Here is a 17982-nt window from a genome sequence, read left to right as displayed (position 1 = left end):
ATCAATTTGGTGAATATCAACACAAATCATTGAGTTGCCTTAGACCATCCAATTGTATTTATTAGCATCTTGTATTGTTCTCTCATGAGACAATTATCAACAACAACTAAGATTACACCGCCAAAATAGACGATTCAAATTGCATTAAACTCTATAAGGACACTGGTGGTATTTTTGTTGCATTAATCATGATTTCATTGTGATATTTAAGGGTGAAAACAAGTGTACAATAGAATGGTATTTTTATTGTTTTTTTCACCCAAATTACACAATAGAATCACAACTTCATTATGTTTACATCCAAGGGGCAATTTCAGGATAAACCAAAAAGGCACCCACGTGGATAGTGCCAATAGCAATCCCTAAAATCTAATGTCACATCATTTTCTTTTCATTCATGAGACTCATTTCTCACTACTTCTATGATATTTTTGTTTCAAACATTAGTTGATTCCTATAGTTTTCATGTAGGTGAATCTTAGAAAACAAGTTTCACATCTTGAATCCATAAGAAAAAGATTCAAATTCATGTTCAAAAATAAAAAATAATCAATTTTTTGAAAGAAACAATTTGTCATGAATTAATAAGTAAGGAGATCATTCTAGATTTTTTAAAAGTGAGAGGACCAACTTAGAACCAAAAAATAAGATAAGAGACCATTCTTATATTTTAGCCTAATATTAAATATATAATGACTTTTTTAAATATTTTTTAATGTTACATCTTTTGAGTGTGAAATAAGAAACACATATTAAGAAGCATTGAAAACAAGAGTCATCCTTTATCTTATTATCTAGAATCTTTTTAAAAGTGTGAAAAATTTAATAAGTATATTAAATTTATTCTTTCAAAATTTCAGTGTTGGTTATACATTAAATAATTTTTCACATCTCTTTAATGTTGGGGTCTGAAACCAGAAAAGATACAAATTAAGAAGTAAAAAAAAGTAAATTATTACTTTTTCATGTCATTTGAAGTTTTCTAAAATGTCAAGAGTTTTAAAAGTATTATGTAAATTTTATTATTTTTAATATCAAATATATATTATTTTTTTAATCATTTTTAACATTATATTTTAAGCGTGAAAAGTAAAATAAGAAAGACGAAGATTTTAATAAATAAACTTAAATATATTCTTTTTAATATTAGTTATATATTAAATAATTTTTTTACATTACATCAAAAATCATGAAAACAGAAAGAAAAATAAAAAGTTAATATTTTAAAGAATAATCATAAATTTTATTTTTTATATTAAATATTAAATGTATATTGAATTTTTATCCTTTTAATGGTACATTTTGAAAGAGTAAATTAAGGAACAGAAATTTGGAAGTGACAAAAATGATTGTCATACTTCTCTTATTATCCGGATTCTTGTAAAAAAATTTTAATAAATATACTTAATTTTTTTTTTAATATTAGTTATTCATTAGATATTTTCTTTCAATTCTTTAACGTTATGTTTAAAACACGTGAGAAGAGGAAGACAAGTTGTTTTTTATCAGCAAAAATATGTAATATATAAGACAAATAAAGAAGCCACAAAGAAAGTGAGTTATTCATTTATCTTATTACCTAGAATCTTCTAAAACTTGAAGAGATTAAAAAATATAATTAAAATTTACTTTTTTTTCAATATTAAATTATTCATTGAATATTTTTCTTACCTTTCAAAAATGAGTTATTCATTGATCTAAACTAGGGGTGGGAATAGGTTAGGCCGGCCTACAGGGGCCTACAACCTGGCCTACATAAAGCCTGGTCTGACCTATTTAATTAAAAGGCTAGGCTCAGACTTTTTTAAAAGCCTATTAAATTAAATAGGCCAGACTTAGGCTTATTAAAAAACCTTATAAGTCTGATAGGTCGGCCTATATATATATATATATTATTTTTTGGGTATAATTAATATTATTTTTTAAAAAAATTAGCAGATTCCATTCCTATAATTAAGTAAAATTCTAATTGCAAGGTATGAGTCATGTGTTCTTTTATATTTCTCATTATTTTTATTAGTTTTCCTATTTCAAATAAAAATCATATTCTATAATATCTTATTACGTTCCTATACAAAAATCATATCATATTATATTCTATTACGTTCCTATACAAAAATCATATCCTATCATATCCTATTTTATGATGAATATAGAGGAGCTAATGATGAGATGACATTACTATTAATTTTATTGGTAGATATTTTATATACCAGTTTTGTTCAAATAAAATGAAGATGTAGACTTTATTTTTTGGTTGTAATAATTAATATGTTGGTTTGATAGACTTGGATGATACTACCTCAAGTATGAGGTTTTCTTTTGTTTTAGATTATTTTATATCATTTGGTGATTTCTGTTTATATTATTAATATATTTTTAGGACTACCTACTAAATTAACGTTAGATTAAAAATTAAGGCAAATTATATATTAAGGCCTTGTTTAGCCTATTATAGAAGGTGTGTTATTTTTTTTTTGGTAAAAACAATTAGGAATATTAAAGATTTGATGTGAAGAAGATTTTTAAATAGGTTTTTAAATAGGCTACCAGGCCAGGTTAGGCTTTTAAAAAGGTTAGGCCGAGCCAAAATAAAAACTTTTGATAGACTATAGGCCAGACTCATGCCTCAAAAATTAATTGTAGGTTAGGCTCAGGCCTTTTAATGGCCTATTCCCATCCCTAATCTTGGCATTTGGAGTCTTTAAAAAAGTGAACATTAAAAAAAACTGAAATGTCATTGTTTTTTATATTAGTTATAGAGTGACTATGTAATGTTATAGGTTTTGATGATCCCAAAAAGTAAATGATAAAAAAAAGTAAAATAATATGAAAAATCTTGAATATATACAAATCAAACAATTAGAATATTCAAGACTTAGGTTAAATTGTTAAAATATTTTTTCAATAAGCATATTTGACCATTTGATTAATTTAAATCCAATTTTCAAGTTTTAAAGTGTTAAAATTATTTTTCAAGTTCTGAAATCAATTTAATTTGAAATTGTATCAAAAAATATGTTTTGAAGATCTACATCTCCTTGGGAATGACCCCTAACGATGTACATAAATTTTGTCTATAAATATTCATCATTTTAACACATTTATATATATGATAAACTTTTGAAAATATCTTGTTAACAATTATTCTCAATCATCAAGTTCTTAATAAAAAAAAACTTAACCAAATACACTTATTATTGAGAAACCTTCTAATGCTTCAATGTGTAACATTTCTTCTAGATCAAAGAATCAATTTTTATATTCTTTTCTAAACTTTTAAAAAGGGTGAGATATTCTTTGTAAGAACAAAAGTATGATATATCTTGATTCTTGACTCTTGAGAGACTTAAACATAGGGAGAGACATACATTGTAAGAACAAGAATGTGGTACCTCTTAATTATTGAGAGACTCAAAGATAAAGGGTGAGGATCACAAGGTGTAAGAATGTTTTATTTTTTGTTGTTGTAAAGGATTTGAAAGATAATGAAACTCTTAAGCGGATTGTTTGGGGACTGAACCTGCATAGACATAACCAAATCAGTATAAATCGAATTTGCAATTCTCTCTTACATTATCTCTTTACTTTTTTTTGTAAATTTACTATATTCATTTATATTGGTAGAGATCTTAATTGCATATTTTTCTCTTTTTAATCAAAGTTTTAATATATTATTATATTTATCATAGAAAAATGAATTAAATTATATTAACAAAGAAAATATTTATAAAATCAATTTACTCCCCTCTTAAATTTATTGAAGCCACTTGGATAATATTTTCTTACCTTTCTTTAACCTTATTATGAAATACATGAAAGGAGGAGGATACTTGAAGAAGTCACAGAGGGTTATTCATTTCTCTTGTTATATGAATTCTTTTAAAAAAGTAAGTGTTTTAAAAAATATATTTAAATTCATTTATAATAATAAATAGAGATTTAACATTGAAAAGCTTGAGCGAGGATAGATTAGTAACTATGTGATTAGTTTCGCAGTGAAAAATTGATTATGAGTTTAAAATTAATTTTAGATAAAATTTTATATATTTAATTTCACTTTAAATAAGAATTAAAAATTAATCATTGGTCCATAATTGACAATGGGTAGATGCAACACACTTTTTCATTTTGTTTTCTTTTTTACTAAGCAATATATAAAATTATCTCATTTCACACACTTTTTATTTATTTATTTTTACTTCCTTTCACTCTCCTTTGTATTCTAAATGTTAAGTAAAAGCTAAAGGAGACAAAAAGAAAAACACAAATTTATTTACTTGAAAATGTAATATCTATTTTGATTAATCATTATAAAATTCATTTGAATCAAATTAATAACATTTTTATATATTATACAGTGAACATAGAAAATAAATAAAATATTTTTAAAATAAAAAATCTAAATTTAAATTATAATATTTAAATAAAAAATAATTAATATTGTTTCTTCTAATTTGATTAGAAAAAAAATTAAGGATGCGAGAAAATATAATATATGGCAAACAGAGACAATACGAAAGCAGGTGAGATAAATGTCCAAAATAAAATATAAATTATTGAACTTAAGTTTTAATTTAATTTAAAACATAGTATAAATATTTAAAAATTATCATTAATTTTCTTTTTGATATTAATTATTCAATGAATAATGTCATCTTTTAATGTATTGTCATATCTTTTTTAACATTCTATTTAAAATGGATAAACAAGAGAAAATAGATAAGTATAAATTACGTGAAGTGCAAAGAAATTTAAAATTAAAAGACAGATAATGAGCAAGGAAAGAAAGTAAATTATATTATTATTTTCATCATTTTTTTTATCTTGGTCAAAAATTAAAAATATCTTTCAATTCATTATGTCAAAAATTAATTAAGCTCGGAGTGTGTGATTTAGTGAGTCAAAAGACTTTCATACACAAAAGAAAATTAAATAAGACTCTCCACTTAAATAAATCTTTATCCACATGCAACAAAATCTTATAGTAGTGTACCATCAACATTTCTTTCTGCACCCCTGTTATATTTTGTACCCAATTGCTAATTGCACTACCAATATTTCTTTCTTCAACTCTTACTCAATTATTTTACAATTGAATTCCAAAAAAATATATTAAATTTATAACATTATAATTTAAAAGCAATATTTTGAATAATTTACTAATTATTAAGTTCTATAATATATATACTCAAGTTCAAAATATTATTTATTTATAGATTAAAAGATATTTTTTAAATATTAAAATCATCACTAATAAGGAATATAATTAAATACATTAGTTAAAACAATCATTAACAATAAATTATTTCATAACATGATTTATATATTTTTTTTTAAGTTTGTATTATTATTATTATTTTTTAAGCTTCCAGATCACCTAATTCGAAATGTAAAATTACATTCCTAAAACGTCTCTCTAAAATATAAAAATTAAATTTTAAAAAGATCTTTCCAGTAAATTATATTCTAAAAAGATCTTTATGTAAAATTTCATTATTGAAAGACCCGCACAAAGAAAATGAGAGGTGTAAGAAATAATTTTCTATTTTGTAATGTAATATAATTTGTGTTGTTGATTCTGAATTTAATTTTTGGATAAAATATAATTTTTATCTCTTTAGTAAAATTTGATTTTAGTTCTGTATTTTTAATTGACCATTATGGTCCCTATACTTTCATTAAAATTTGGTTTATATAAACATGTGTATTTAGTCGCTAAACTTTAAAAATGATGTGATTTTAATTCCTCACATGGACCATTAGTATTATTGGGACGGAGTAAATCAATATATTTTTAAAATTTTTAGTTCAAAATGGTTGATGTTAAAGTATAAGACAAATATAATAAATATTGCTTAATAGTATTAGTTTTAAGTGAAAATATTTTATATACAATATTAATTTGTGAATATGACTTACTTTATTTTTTTAACATTTAAAATTATACCTTTTTTATTATCACCTTTTCAATATTGTATTTTATTATTTCAGTGTTATATAATAATATATTATTATAATATCAATTATTGTACGTGAAATTGTTAATTTCATACGAATGAGGGTCATTTTATATTATTTTTTTCTTATCATAATATTCATTTAATTACATTAAAGAATGATAATTTTATTTCAGAAAATAGATCATACATTGATAGTGTAAAATAATTTTACATTATCATTTAATTATAACTCGCCATGTATAATAAGTTCGTTAATCTTATTAAATTATAGTAATGAATAACATATAATATTATAATATTATAATAAAATATAAATATATTATTACATATTATATTATTTCTGCAAAATTATATCCTGTTGTTTAGCAAATAAAATGAGAGGAAGCTTTTCTCTTCTTTATCAAATTATAGTAATGAATAACATATAATATTATAACATTATAATAAAATATAAATATATTATTACATATTATATTATTTCTGCAAAATTATATCATGCTGTTTAGAAAATAAAATGAGAGGAATATTTTGTCTTCTTCTTCAAGAAATGAAGTGGTGTAATACTTTTGGTTGTATAAGAAAAACATATTTATTGGTATAAAAATATATATTTTAAAATAATATATAACAAAAATGATTCTATATAAATTTGTTTATGAATAATAAAATGTATTTGGTAAATCGTTTATAAATATAATTTTGTAAAAACAATTAATATCAATGTTAAATTTATAATTATTAATAAGCATAGTATAATAATAATAATATAAATTGTAGTAAGATCAAATGTAATTACAAAAATGATAAAAAAAAACAAAATAAAACTTAAAATATAAAAGAAAGAAAAAACGGAAGAAAAAAGTACAAAAATAAAAACAAAGAAGCGTAATAGGAAAAAGATAACGGTAAAGGTGTTGAAGAATAGAAAACCTTTTTCGAAAAAAAAAACAGAAATAAAGAAAAAAGGATTTGTGGGAAAAGTAGAAGTTAACCAGTTTTTATAATAATATGGATAATAGGATAACATGTTTTCTTAATGAGAAAAAAGCTTGTATAAAAAGTTATACAAAGTTATTCAATTATAATCTCATCATATATATTAAATTTATTAACTTTTAAAATAATTATCTTAAAATAATTCAAATGATATAATTTATAATTATATAACAATATAAAATTATTTTGTATTTTTTATATATAAACATTAAACTCTTTTTTAAAAACAACATAGATGTCATTTGCTATTTTACAAAGAGGGATCAAAGTAGTCATTTTATTTTTTATATATTTTTCACACAATTATTTTTTACATATAAAATATAAACAACCGCTAGATGTATTTTAACTTATAATATCATGTTATTTCACATTTTAAAACTCTCTAACCATAATAGAGCATTTGACAACTTCTTCACCATAAAAGGTGTGATATATTATATTGATTATGTATACAATTCCTGTTCGATGAGATTAAAATTTTTTAAGAAATTTTGTTAGAAAAAAAAGTTATACATTTATCATCTAAAATAATTGTATATTATCATAATAAAATTAGACATTATCATGTGAGAGCATTTATCACCCCTGAGAATAAAACCTTCTGAATACTTACAAGCAAAAAAATCAATCATTCCCCTTCAATATTTCTCATTTATGAGTATAATGTATCTTCTCTTTCTAAATCTATGATTTTGTCCTCAAACATTATTTATTGGTTAACATTTAATTATAAATTATCATGAATAATAAATTTATTTACTTTTAAATAAATATTTGAATAGTAATATTAGCACTAACTGTTTTTTATTGAACGAGTAAATTTTTTTATACTATTATCACCGTTAAACTTTTAAACTTTTTACTGTAAAGAAAAAGTTTTATAAAATTATAAGAATAGAAGTGTAAGATAAAATCACAAGTAAAAATAAAAAATTTAAATATTATGTAAGTGAAGAAAAATTAATAACCTTGAACTTTAAAGTTTTAAATTAAAATTTTAGGTTAAACTATGATATTAAATTTACTTATATCATCATTTATAGATAATGAGTATAAATGTTTGCTGTTTATGCCATCGATGTGAAATCACCGAGGACATCAAATTAATATCGTGATGACAAGAATAATGAAACTGCATTAACGTATTCTCATGTATTTTCTTCCTTACATTCTTTTTACACATATTTTATATAGTTTTATATATTATTTAAATACTAAATAATTAATATTATATATAACTACTCTTATCTCTTTTTTATATTTTCATATATGTATATTTAAACATTTTTAAAATTAAAAGGGATAATAGAAACTGTCTCGTTTGTAATGTAAAATAATATCTTTCTAATATTATACAATTAATAATTTTTTGTTGGTTCAAAGGTAGAGATTGTTCAATTAATGATTGGAAAATAAATGCATTTTTTATAAATAAAAAAGTGAGCTGTATTTGATTGTAGTTTTGTTTTAAGAAAAATATTTTATAAAATAAATTTCAACATAGTTATAGAGAATAAATGTGAAATAAAAAGATGTGAATGTAAAAAAATATGAGTAAACAGAAAATTAAAAATAAATATCAAAAGAACTTAAATATGTTTTTATGTTAAAAAAATTAAAAAGAAACATAATTTTTAAAAACATTTTATTAAAACTATTATTATCAATTTTTTTTAAATTAAATAAATAATAAATAAACATATCCTAAAAATTCCATTTTTCGCTTCGAAAAAGTAATATATCAACTCTACTACGCTGAGGCCACTACACATAATAATTAATGATAAAAAAAAGTTGTGCACATAAGATAAGTTTATTTATTTTTTTCAAAAATTAAAATAAAATTTGTATTACAGATTTACAGTAAATCATATAATTTTAAAATTCATATCTATATATTATGAGAAATAATTTTTTTTGTTTTGCAATAGCCTAACTATGTGATTTCTTTAAATTTAATAATGTTTTTTTAAATATTAATGTTTCTTAAAATTAAAACTATTTAATGTATTTTTTTATTCAGGTCTGAAAACTTTAAAGGGCATTATAGTAATTGAAAGGGAATGCAGCTGTCTTTGATTAATATATATATATATATATATATATATATATATATATATATATATATATATATATATATATATAAAGCAGTAACTGTAAGGAGTTTCAAAGTTTCGGGAATTCTTGGAGATGAAACCTGAAAATTTTACACAAACATACAACAAAAAAAATTAATATATACACAAATATACATATATCTATGTTATTTACATAATATTGAAACTGTGTTTTTTTTTAATTGAGAATTTGAGTCCCGCAATTCAAATTTTCAACTGTTTTATTTTTGATTTTTTTAAAAGATAATAAAATAATATAAATAAAGAAAATTAATTTAAAATAATAAAATTAGAGAATATAAATAAGAATAAATTAATTCTAAGTAGTATTCACAACATGTTCAAGTATATTAAATTTGTAATATATTCAAATACCTATATAACAATTAAAAAATTATATCATAATTTAATCTGATTATTGTGAAATCTAATGAAACAAAAATCAAAACTTAAGAAAATGCACAATATCTTTATAATTGTAATAGAAAAACAAAAAAAATATTTTAACCACTTAAATAGAAGTTCAATTTGGTTAATTTTATAAGTTATTTAAGTACCATTGTGACAATAAAAAATTATGATATCTTAAACAAATATAAATACTAATTCATATTAAATTATAATTTTTATATTATACATTTTAATAAAAATCTTTAAAAATGACATGAAAGAAAAAGAAAACATTTTTTATTATTATGTGCAAATTCACATATTAAAATACAACTTAGAAATAATTTGTCTTTATTTATATTTCCTAATTTTATTATTTTGAATTAATTTCTTTTATTTACATTATTTATTATCTTTAAAAAAATTAAAAATAACACAATTGAGAATTGGGACCTGAATTCTCAACTTGGTTTTGCACAAAATTTTAAAAATTACAGTGTAAATTTGATTTCTCTTAAGCTAAATCACATTGTAAATAGTAAAAATGTACATTTATGTAAATAATAGAAAGATATATATATGTTTGTGTATATATTAATTTTTTGTTGTATGTTTGTGTAAAAATTTCATGAAACCTGCTCATTTTTTAATAATCCAGTCAAACTGGTGCTCTTCTAGCCATAAATTAATGCCTTTTTGGTTAATTTTACCTGAGCAAAATAAAAAGTCTGTGCTCCTATCTTACGTTTCCGAACTTACATAAATTTGGAATCCAAATTATAATTTGTTGTTTCCATAATAATTCCAAAAGTTTGGTAAATGATGATATGATATTAGCACCTTTACGTTTTGTTATAGTATACAATATTCCAGGTTTTCTTGCACAGTATACAATTTTGTTCACGAGGCTTTTCCTCCTTATATATTTAACACAAAAAAGTTAACTTCATTTTATCATTTTCTCTAAGTAGCCAATAAGAATAAGTTAATCACTTTCTTATCCGATCTCACTTACTCAGTATGTTGCAGGAAGTCTGAAAAATCACTTTTATTTAAAATTTGTCCAATATCTTTAAAATTGTTTTTTTTGTAAATTTTATTTACCTTAGTTAAAATGTTTTAAGTTTTTAGTTGATTGAGTAGTGGTGTGTGAATTATTATAAACTTCTAACACCATTTTTAATCCCATGGATAAAAAAAAAATTTCAAGTTTATGTGGCTCAATAAATGTGTATTTGGATTTATTGTAACAACATTAGTTATTACTATTCATACATATAAAATCTGGTATTACATACCTGGTATTGAAATAATTGATAATAAAACATGTGGAAATTTTTGTCCAGCGTTCTTTGAAGAAATTCCATCAATTTATGCTCATATTTTAGAAGAAAAAATAGAAATATGTAAATTATCACACTTTGAAGTAAACACGTGTATTTTAAGAAATGACTTTAAATTAATGATATTTGTGGTTTTATCAAAATCATTTAGATAATATAATCTTTTTTATTTTGAAGACAATTGATATATGAAAAACGAAAACATTTGTTTTAAAAGACATATCAATAATCAAGTTTAAATACTTCACTTACCAGATCCTCATCAGTTCCAAAATTATCAGTAAAAAAAATATTACTTGTAATTTGGCCTCAATTCATATAAGTAGTCCTCAATTAAGGAAGAAACTTAAAACTATGACTCTTCTAAGCGGTCTTCAAAATAGTAAAATTATTTATATAATTTTTAAAATATTGAATATTTTTCCATTTAATTTTTATATCTGGAGGTATTTATAAATCCATCTGATTCAATGTAGACCGAAAAAATCAATCAAAAAATTAATAACCAAACAGATAAAAAAGATGAAAAATAAAAAATTTTATTGGACCAAATCGAATTTAAATTTAAAAACAGATTCAATCCGATCCAAATCAAACTTATACACATGTAATATATTTATTCATAAATTTATAATATTTTTTTTTATTTCTAGTATATTTGTAAAATTATTATATAATTATACCTATTTATGAAAATAGGTTTATTTAAAGATTGTTTTTATTATTTATTTGAGTTAAGACGGATAAATATATTATTATTAGTTATAAAATGACATATATAAATGAAGTATTTGATATTTTAAATGGTTTTTTTATTATATATCTTATTTCTAATTTAATATTTTCTGAAAAAGTTAAAAGTAAAAATAGAATAAAAATCAATTTAATCCAAAATGTTTTTGAATTAGATGGAATCACATGGGATTACAATTTTAAACTAAATCAATAAACCTGAAATGATTAGATCGAATAATTTTTTTCTCCTTAAAATCGATCTAATCTAATATGCAAATACTCCTCTATAGTATATTTATGTACTAGTGTTTCAGTAAAATTTAAAGACTTAGTACAAAGTATTTTTTAATTATTGAAGAAATTACTACTTGGTATTTAAATATTATTTTGTACTTTAAGAATCGTTTTCAAGGATTAAATTAGGTTTACCCTTTCTTTTATTTTCAGTTTTCGGAATAAGCGTTTTTGTTGGAAAGCCCCAATAAATAATAATAATAACAAGCGTGTAACATAACATGCCACTCTACTCCTACTTTAGCCAGATTTCGTGCATTACGTTTTGATAGTGAAACAGATGGAAGTTGATTCTTTAATTAATAAAAATAAAAGTGGGTGCTCGAATCAATTACTAGCTTTAATATATAAATTAACAAATAGTAAAACAAAAGAAAAAGAATGCAGATAAATCCATTTTTAGGTCTGAAAAAGCAAACAGGGAAATAAAAGCTGTCGGCAAGACCGTTGACCTCCCTGACACAACACGCAATCCATTAAAATCAATTTAAATTAATAATCAAATCATGACAAAAATTATTAATTAAAGGCTAACCAATAGGATTTTTCCCCTTTTACACGTTTGCTTTTTTCTTCTCTTAGTAATCTTTACTTACAATTTTAATACAACATAAGTTTTTTTTTCTTCTCTTTTTGTGTGTATATAAATTAAGAATGGTCCAGAATTGTATACTACTAGAGCACTAGTACTCTTTTTGAAAGGGAAATTTAAATAAATTATTTTTTTATTGGACTATAAGCATAGTTTTTTTTGGAGGGTGACTATACGTGAAGAATCAAATTATCAATATTTTTTAAGTGACGCAACTATATATTAATATTTTGTATCGAGTTTATTAGACTAGCTACTAAATTGCATGACCAAGAAAAATAAAATACATAAAAAGTATGACAATAAGTTTTTCAAATAAGAGATTATTATAAAATTATATATTTAAAATTTAAAAATATATTTATGTCTAATAGCTTTCTTCTTCTTTGTACTTTAAGATTTACCTTCACTACACACCGCAGCTATATTTTATGCAATGGTTATGACTTATGAAGACATGTGATAGATTCATGGTTGACTGGTTTAGCCGAATGGGTACTATGCACATTTAATAGAGGTTGACTCTTGGTTTATACTAGATAGAACTATGTTTTGGTTACAGTTTGGAGCACTAAAGACATGGTGATGCATCATAGAATAAAATTATTTATGTTATTTTGTTTAATATTGGATATTATCAGTGTCTACCAACCCATCAAGTTAAAGATTAATATTACTTATAATTTTTTAGTATTGATGATTCAAGAAAATTTTACATACAAAAATAATAGAACATATTTTTTCGTTAAATAAATTATTTTATATTTGTGAATGCAATAATATTACATTAATCTTATGATTATTATTTGTGTGATTCCTAATCTACACTACTGATTTGATGATATATTTATATTATTTAATAAGTTCATATATTTCTTTTTTTTATATGAATTTTATCTTAGATAAAATATTTATATGACTTATCTAATTAAGGTTAATCTAATACAATATTTTTCTTATATTTGAGTTATAAATACGTATTATTAAGTTTTTTTTGGAAGAATTATTTAGTTATGTTGTGTTATTTACTTTTGCATAACAATAACCGTGTCCAAGAAAGTGTTCTTAGCAAGGTGGTGTGTGGTGCTATAATGTTGGAGAACTAGTGTTAGTTGAAAACACACGGACGTACTATGTTATGATTGGAGTAGTAATTATATGCAGATTAATAGTATTGGTTGGTTTTTTTCGTAAAAATTGAATATAATATTAGAAATTTATAGTATTTATATATCTTATTAAACCAATTGAGTTAGATCCATTTAATTTAGAATGTGATGAATATTTTTTTTAGTGAAAGTAAATAAATGTTTGAACATTTGGATTTTCATGATGGTGGTTATATAGTTTATTGTGTATTGGTATTTTTGTTATTGTGTGATATTGTTGTCATTGCTATTTGTTAGGATTTGATGCGAGTTCCTTCACTTCCTTGACAATTTGATTAAGAATGTGCGAGTTAGTTCATGGCAGATATAATTTTCTATACTGTCCTACAATTTCAATTATGGTTGTTGGATGTGGGGAGCAAGGTAATCATTAGCAAGTAGATTAAGTCCCTAGTCGTTTTGCCTTAAATAATTATTGTACTTCCAACTAAAAAGACGTTTTAAACTAAATTTATAGTTAATATTTTTTTTTAAACGAGTTAATATTTAGTTAAACACTATTTTAATGACGTTTAACAGTTTAAAATGAGAGAAAATGGTCTTTTTTTCCCTGAGAAAATAGTCCATGCACAGTTTTACACTGAAATCTAATAACTAATTACTATATTTAACTTATATTTAGAAATGATTTTTTTAAGAAAAAGGGTTAAGAGAGAAATTTTTATTTTTAAATACAAAAAATAGACATTAAATTTATATTAATATGTTATGTACTATATCTTTCATTTTAAAAATTATAAAATTACTGAAATTAGAGATTAATTATTAAAAATAATAAATTTACCCCGCTTTACTAAAAGTACTTTTTTTGTAACAAACAATAATGCAAAAAGCAATTGAGACAAGGATGAAAATTAAAAGTAAAATTATAATTGAGTATATAATTTAATTAAGCGCTTATTTATTAAAATTCTATTATATAAGAATGTATGTTATAAAATTTATTTTAAAAAAATAAAAAAAAAATATTTTAATATATTTATTACAAATATTAAAATAAATTTAAAATTTTTATGAGTAGCATTGTTTTTATAAAGTCTAAAGAAGATTTATATAAACTCTTTAGACATTCCTAAATTTCAGAGAGAAAAACAAATACTTTGGTTCAACTCTTTAGACACCAATAATATATTTAATCATTTACCTATATGAAAAATGTAAGCTAAATTAAGAATTACACGCTTCAACTTTAAGCTATGAACACATTATTTTGCTACAGATTTTATTTTAACAAATTAGTCGTTCGAACTTTAGTAACAAAGTGTTACTAGTGCATGTTCTCATGTGATGTACAGAATAAGTTATTTGTTGGAGAGTAATTTTTTTATTATTTTAAAAAGCTGAAACTTGAAAAATATATAAAAGAAAATATTTTTATATGAATTAATACGGCATGACAGCATAAGCTTATTATTATATTCAGCAAAAAAAAAAAGCTTATTATAGTCAGACGATTGTTATTTCATTGAGAAATCTTACAAAATCCCTAAACTCAATATAGTTTTTACATTAATCACAAACCCACACATGACATATATTATATTTTATTTTTTATTCTCATTCGATACTTCTTTTGTTTTTGCTGGATCTCATTCAATACTTCCTAATATAATGAAATGTAAAAGTTATTAGAACTTAGGTATAATTTTGAACAAAAAATCATAATTTATTACTCCCTCCAACTCTTTTTATAGGATCCAAATTAGAAATTGTGTTTGGTTATTTTATAAAAATAATCTAAAATATTTTTATATTATTTATTTTTTACAAAAAACCTTAATTATGAAATATTTAACTGGCTTATGTAGATATTAAGTGAAATACATTAATATCTTAAGTTTTTTAAGAGTCAACTTTGTCTCTAGGCATTTTAGGAATCTTATTTTTCCTTTTTAGATGTACAACCTATAAAATTAAAGTGATAAATATAATTGTTAACTCATTAGTAAGTGCATCAATTCGTTTAAGTAGTAATTTAAAACGGTAAAATTGAGTGTCAAGTCTACAAAAACTTTAACTATACTCAGAGTTTGTATATGTCCAATTTTCAGTGATTAATGAATTGAATTCAATATTAGTCGAATAGTGATACAAAATGTAAAACTCAATATAAACAATGATATTTCAACATAACACATTAAAGAGATAGAACACAAACACTTAGGAGGTGAGTTGTCGGTTGAAGCATAATTATGGAACATGTTGGGACTTAACCTATCGAAAATACTCTTGATGCAACATTAAAACTTTTTCACTATTTAACATTATTTCAATTATTACCTTTATTCACTAATCAATCCTAACCATAATTCCTCATGTGAAATAGTCTAAGTTACCTAATTTTACTACTAATTCCTTAAGAGCTACATCAAATAATTTGCTTTAAGAATAAAGATGCATAAATAAGGATAAATAATACCATTTTATTCCTAGACATGGATTACCTAGATGCTCTTTTCAAGTTCTTAGGAGATAAATATTTTCCAATGCATAAACCCTATAACACTACATGAGTATGGGTGATCAAACCATAAACATGATATTAAGCACATAAAAGAGACAATAATATCAAAATAGCATGTTAGAATCATTACATCAAGAGTGTTTGGTTGGTGAGTTCTCAACAATAGTTGATTTAGCCTCTCATTGTCATGAGAGACTTACTAATACAAAAAGGAAACGAGAGGTGTGAAAGAAAATGGAGGAAATGATCCCAAGTAAGTGGGTTCTCCCTCTTCTCTCGTGCCCTAGCTCCTTATTTTGGTCCCAAAAAGAACTCTCATGTTTTCTCTCTTTTTTCTCTTTTAAAACACAACACAGTCATGTTTTTCGATATCGACGGTGCGTTAAGCCTGCATATGCTCGCTAAGCGCACATGCAAAGTTCAGCTGACATAAGTGATTGCTCGCTAAACCGTCAAATGCGCGCTGAACCTGACCTCTAAGTTGGCTCCTTGCATTGAGCGTTTGTTGATGCGTTAGACACACTATTTCAATCCTCTTCGAGGTCTTCTGTTATGTAATTCTACAACAAAAAACACACCCCAAAATACTATAAATTAACTAACTTTAACAAATAGTAGACAAAAATTCAGAAGAAACTAAATTCCTAGTATTTTAACATAAAAGAAGCAATAAAAGAGAGAAAAATTAAATAATTACTATGTGATTTAAATATTCAAATTACGTAAACATAATAATTATCAATATTAACGAGGAGAGAGAACAAATGAAGTAAAGTCAATACAAATATTTGAAATAATAATATTATATCTTAATATATTTCAAGATTCAGTTAAATAATTGACTCATTTAACTTGGTTGAGCTAAAAGTTAAGCTAATTAAATAAACAAGTCAAATTTAAACTATATGTAGCTTTTACATGATTGCTTTATGAAAAATATGATGTGTGTATATGTATGAGAATAAATAAACTTACTCAAAGAATAACTTCGCTTTTATTATTTATTTTCTTGTAATTTAATAGTTGTAATGAATAATTAATCTTAACTACTAGATTTAAAAAAAATAAATGAATACGATGAAAAGTAACTATTTTAAAGCTATTCCTAAAGTAAGTTGATATACATAGCGTAAATCATTTTGTTAAGTGGTCCACCATGTACCATAACCAATGATCATTAGATTCACCAGGGTACATAATGCTATCATAGATCTTCTCTCATTAAAACATTTTTTCCCCTTCCAACTCTCCCTTCTTCATTGCTGTTGTTGAACCAGTGTTCACTAGGCACCGCAACCTCGACGTGCACATCTTGTTCGTACGACGACTGCCTCCTCATCTTCATCGAGGGCATCATCTTAATTCCACTATCGTTTGCCTGGTCCGCAAGATCAACAACGTCATTGCAACACACAATATAACCATGCATGAACATTATCTAATATACCTTAATTAAACATTATATATATATATATATATATATATATATATATATATATATGAAATCCATTTACTTCGAAATTAATTATTTTAAAGTTACTCCTCATCCTTATTATTTATTTTCTTAAGCAACCATTAAATCTTAAGAAAATAAATAAATAATAATGAATAATAATACAAATCAAATAAATTAAATAATACAAACACTTAACATATTTTTATTATATTTTTTACTTATCTAACTTTTATATCATATAAAAAAGTCAAAAATATAATTTATCCATAATATATAAGAAGTACAAGTATATCTCAGGGCGGGGCATCTGTGGCCTTGCCATCATCAAATTACAAAACTATAATGTGCTGCTCTCATAATTCTACTATTCAAGCTTTATTTCCATAAATAAGCTTCTTAATATATAGTGACCGAAAAAGAATTGAATTTCTCTGCCGCAATCAAGTAGAAGAACCAAAAT

The sequence above is a fragment of the Glycine soja genome, chromosome 10 (assembly GCF_004193775.1).
Source record: "Glycine soja cultivar W05 chromosome 10, ASM419377v2, whole genome shotgun sequence".
NCBI classification, from domain to species: Eukaryota; Viridiplantae; Streptophyta; class Magnoliopsida; order Fabales; family Fabaceae; genus Glycine; species Glycine soja.
Note: the sequence above shows the minus strand (reverse complement) of the source record.